Source organism: Pyxicephalus adspersus, chromosome 3 (genome assembly GCF_032062135.1).
Source record: "Pyxicephalus adspersus chromosome 3, UCB_Pads_2.0, whole genome shotgun sequence".
Taxonomy (NCBI): Eukaryota; Metazoa; Chordata; class Amphibia; order Anura; family Pyxicephalidae; genus Pyxicephalus; species Pyxicephalus adspersus.
Genome location: NC_092860.1, coordinates 29,022,982 through 29,028,825, shown reverse-complemented (window position 1 = coordinate 29,028,825; position 5,844 = coordinate 29,022,982).

Sequence of the window (5,844 nt, the reverse complement as noted above, 5' to 3'; positions counted from 1 at the left end):
GCTGTTGTACTGTCTCTGAAGCTCTAGATGTAGTAGCTCTTTCTCTCATTTCCTGTAGTTGGGTCTCACGCTGTTTTACTGTCTCTTAAGCTCTAGATGTAGTAGCTCTATCTTTCTTTTCTTGTAGTCGGGTCTCACGGTGTTGTACTGTCTCTGAAGTTCTAGATGTAGTAGCTCTATCTCTGATATCCTGTAGTCAGGCCTCCTGCTGTTGTACTGTGTCTGAGGCTCTAGATGTAGAAGCTCTATCTCTGATATCCTTTAGTCAGGCCTCATGCTGTTGTACTGTCTCTGAGGCTCTAGATGTAGTAGCTCTATCTCTGATATCCTGTAGTCGGGCCTCATGCTGTTGTACTGTTTCTGGAGCTCTAGATGTATTAGCTCTATCTTTAATTTCCTGTAGTGGGGTCTCACACTGTTGTACGGTCTCTGATGCACTAGATGTAGTAGCTCTCTCGCGCAGTGTGGCAAGTCTTCAATTCCTGTCCTCGGGATTTTCTTGTCTACGGTGTTGTTTAATTTTTTTTGCCTTTGATTGCACTCGGCCGATTGCCTTCCGTTTTTTCAAAGGCATTATTACAGACCAAAAATTTGTAAACGAGTGCAAAAAAAAAGTATGTAAGCAAAAGGCACACACTGTCACTGAGCAATACATACACACACACATACATACAAACATACATGCAAATAGACCTCTGACATATACCACAGCGCTGTACAAAGATCAGCGGTGCACTCACATGAGTCAAATGTCCAGCAAGTTTAGTTGAATTGTGTTGATGCGTTTCCGAGTGATGGTGGAACATAGCAAGTTTGGTTGAAATGTCTCCATGCATTTCCTAGTGATGACATACACACATACATACATCCAAATATAGCTCTGACATATAGCACAGCGCTGTACAAAGATGACTGGTGCACTTACATGAGTCTCAGTCATATGTATGGCAACTTTGAAATGTCTCCATGCGTTTTCGAGTGGTGGCGGAACATACACACATACATACATCCAATTTTATATATATAGAATATTATTATTATTAATAATAATAATAATAATAGTAATAATAATACACAGGATTTATATATTTTATATATTTTGAAGCAAGTGGCTCAGTATGATAGCCAGGTACTAGCATTTCAGGCTATTTCTGAAAAGAAGTGCACAAGTATTATTAATATTTATATTATTAATAAACAGTATTTATATAGCGCCAACATATTGTGCAGCTCTGTACATTACAGTGCTCAACCCAGAAATCTTTTTGATCTGGGTGGGAGGAAATTATAGGCGGGTGGCAGCCCCTGTATTGTGACCCAACTTTTCAGTAACTATCTAAAAGCAGCCAGGCGGCTACTGAAAAGTGCCAGTTAAAAGGGGCTGGGAAGAACACTGCATTAAATAGGGGTTGCTAATGACAGACAGATACAGACAGTGACAAAGGAGGAGGAGGAGACCCTGCCCCGAAGAGCTTACAATCTAGGAGGTGGGGAAGTGTATTATTATTATATTATTATTATTATTATTATTATTATCATTAATAAAAATATAAATAAACAAAACTTTGTTACATTAGTAAGTCAGGTTGAAAAAAGATATAAGTCCATCAAGTACAACCACTAAGTAAATAAACATATCCCAGATATAAAACCTCATGGACATAGTTGGTCCAGAGGAAGGCAAAAAAAAACCTGGTACAATTTGCTTCAACAGGGGAAAAAATATGTGTTACATATATTTGTAGTTCAGACCAAACTGGAGCATAAGACATTAGTTTTTTAGTTATTTCCATACTCCTGCACACATTAACACCTATGAAACACAGCATGTCTTTTCTATTCACTCAATAACACGACTTTCACACATAAAAATAACCACAACTTACTCTGTAGCTACAGAATCCTGGTAATCTAGGTCTGCAGTAACTCTTTCTCATCACAGGAAACTGGTTCTCCTAAATGTGTGTGCATTACATATGACACAACAGTAATGAAATACACCTTAAAGCACAGGGTTTAAGACAGTTGGGTTTTGGAATTGTTGGTCATTTTAGCAACCTATATTCTTTTTTACCTGAGGATGACGGAAGGCCTTTATTTCTAATTTTAGCACATGCTCTTATGTTCTGTACAAGGACATTTAGTAGTGCTCAATTTGGAGATACCATTATCTCCAAAGGAGTTGTGCCCCCATTCTCATGGAAGTACCAAGTTGCTAAAAAAATCTAGTATATAATTTTGTTGACTGTGTTTGCTTATATCAAAAGACCTTTTGGATTCATTGAACGAGGGGTTTGGGGGATAACAGGGAGCAGTACATGAAGCCCACTATGTGGGAAAATGAAATGACTAAAGAATAGAAATTGGAATAAGGTGTCTGATAATGGCAAGATAATCGTTCAATGATAAATAGGGATGGAGAATCATTTGGTAATGTTAGGTAATCCCACTAAGATAGTTAATGTGTCAAATAAAAGGAACATGTTTGCTTTTCTTGGAAATATTTGCTAGGTTTGGAACCTTAGGGACCCCTTTGCCTGGTCATATGAATTTAATTTGTCCAATATGCAGTATATGGCTAAGTATTCTAATTACTAATACCCTAAAATAGAAAAAAGATTGTAGGACGTAAACTTTTTAACCTGTGGGTGTTTCCAAATGAAATAGGGAGGGTTTGCCAGGAATGCCTAAATTTTTCTTAAAAGCCCAACTAAAGTGTCTGTATTTATTATTGTACTGCAACCTGGCTGCATTTACAGTAATAAATGCATTCTTTTTTCTATGTAGTTTTAAATAATAAATGATACTCAAGGGTGAAAATATCTTACTGAGAGATAACTTATTTTGATTGCATGGATCCTGTCCTACTAACTTACTGTTTGACTCAATGAGATGGATGAGATTCGATGAAAGGGTATATTTATATAGCAGTGAATTTAAATTTTGTTTTTACTATAAAACAAATAAAAACTGAAGGCTGGTCCTGTAGGGTTAACCTGTAAGTATGTAACCCTGTAGGGTTTCCACAACCACTATGCTTTAATGTAAAAGTAATGGCCAAAAGCTTAAGCAGTGGTCTGGCAGATTTATCTGGACAATGTGGATGGACTAAAACCCAGGTTGCACTTTTGAGGCACATCCAAGATATTAAAGAGTGTGTCAGTTTTTCTGAACAAGGCTGTGAGTAAGAGATGGACGAAGATGGACAGTATGAACATCTATACAACAAAAGATCTCACATGTCCTGGTTGAGGTGAAAGGCAGAAAACAACTTCAAAGGGAAGAAAGGCCTACGTCTCAGGACTACTTATGAAGGACCACAAACAGTTCCTTACCTGACATGGCTGTTTAGACATGCGTCTGACTGAGGTTAGACAGAAGCAAGAAAAATTCCTGATCAGTGAGGCCTTTAAAAAGTCAACAAGATGAGTTTTAAATTTCAAGGGAAAATTGACCCTCTATTCCCAACAGGTAGGTGTCACCTACTATGGATTATTAATTTTGTTCATATTCTATAACCCCTGCAGAAGCTCCCATTTCTCCTTCGCCACTTTGAATGGAGAAAGCTCTCCAATTGTCTTTCCTTCAATTTATTTGGAAGGTCAAAAATTAGCCAAGTAATCAGTTTAAGTAAGTAATTAAGTAATCAAAATTACTTAAACCATAACAAAATTAGGACTTATTCTTGCTAATATCCACAAGTATTTTCTGGTTTGTCTACTTAGAAATAGAAAAGATTAGTGGCATGGCACATCAGTACTTATGGACATCCATCTGGAGTCTGCTGTTGCTCATCCCCGGTCCTTGTTAGAGCTGTAACATTCCTCTCTGTCAGACATCTTGAAGATAATTTCCAAATAGATATAAAGAATATATAACAAGTATTTAACCCAATATACCCAACAATACCTATAAAGTCTACCCTGGCTTTTCCACAAGGTGTCCAGATGTGTAATACTTTGTTTATAAAAAAAAATCAGACATCTTAAGGTCAGTAGTGTACATACGTGCTTAGCATTACTTAAACTAACGGAGTAGAGAATAACCCAGCCTCTCCTTTAATCAGTCCTCTGCCAAACTACTTGCATGTGCATGGTAACCTAGCCTTAAGGTGCGTACACACTTCCAATTTTTATCGTTCCAATCGAACGACGAACGATCGATTGGGCAAAAAATCGTTCGTAAAAAAGTAACCAACGACGCCGACGAACGAGGAAACCCGTTGGAAACGAACGACCGGACCAGCGGATCGGACGACGATCGTTGAACATCGTTCGTTTGTGTACGGTCGTTCGTTGATCGTCCATGTTCAGAGCATGCGTAATGAACGAACGTTCGTTCACTTTCCTGTCGTGTACATAGTTCCTCTATCGCTCAAACGATCGTATCTATTGTGTGTACACTATCTACGAACGATCGTGTCGTTATCTCTATGTGCAGGATCGGTGCTATACGATCGTTCATATATATCGTGCAGGGTCGTTCGTCGTTCGTTTTCCAACGATAATAATTGGAAGTGTGTACGTAGCTTTACGCTAAAAATTATCAGTGGCCCACTAATTAATCAGATTCTTGTGTAAGCTCAGTCAAGACATTTTTCTTCAACACATTTTGTGAGAGTTTCCCTTGATGCCATGCTACGTGTGACCCTTAAGCAGAACTCTTAAGCAGAAAGTTTAGATCCTTGTGAACAATTAGAGGAACAATAGGAGATTACATATTACATGTTATAATGTGATTAGTTTTCTGTCAACCATAGCTGAACAGATACAAATGTGTTCAGAATAATAGCAGTCCTATATCACTAACCTTATCAATCACTGTTAGAAATAATTTACAAGTAGGTGTAGTAGAATAATAGAAAACCAAAAGAACTGTTGTAGAACAGTCATGACATGCATGTTGCTGATTCGTGTAATTTAATCATTTATTGAAAATTTGAAATAATAGCAGTGTTCAATCAATTAGTAAGGTGATTCATTCTGAGGAAAAAACAGGTGTCCATTACAGCCCTTATTTAAAGAAGGAAAGCAGCAAATGTTGTATATGCTGGTTATAATGCATCTTTTTCTGATAAATAAGTTGTTCAAAACATTGTTCAAAAGAACAGTGTACTTTGATTATAAAGTTGATTGGAGGGAAAAACATTTAAAGAAGTGCAGAAAAAATCAGGTTGCTCAGCTAAAATGATCTCAAATGCTTTAACATGGCAACCAAAACCTGAAAGACATGAAAAAAAAAACAGAATACCATTCAAATGATTAGAAGAATAGCCAACATGGCAAAGACTCAATCAATGATCAGCTTCAGGAAGAATAAAGGTCTAAAGTTACCTGTGAGCACTGTTACAATTAGAAGGCAACTATCTGCAGCCATTCTATTAGAAAGTAGCCCCTGCAAAGCCCCAATTTGAAAAAAAAAAAAAAAAAAGAAAAAAGATGTGCTGATGAGGTTAGTTTGCCGAAGAGCACAATAACAGGCCTAAGGAGAAATGGAGGTGATAATTTCTGGATTTTGTGGGGTTTTAGGGGCTGAAGATAGTTTGTCAGATGACCCCCAAACACTGAATTCAAGCCACAGTACACTGTGAACACATTGAAGCTTGGTGGGGTAAGCATCATATGTAGATGTTTCTCAAACTATAGTGTTGGGCCTATATATTGCATATCTACTAATGACTTCCTCACTCAAAACCTCATCACACGCACGGATACAAGACTTCTCTAGAGCTGCCCCAACTCTCTGGAATGGTCTTCCTCGTCCTATTCGGCTTGCTCCTACTTTCTGCTCATTAAAAAGAGCGCTCAAAACCCATTTTTTTCAAACCTGCCTACCTGTCTTCTG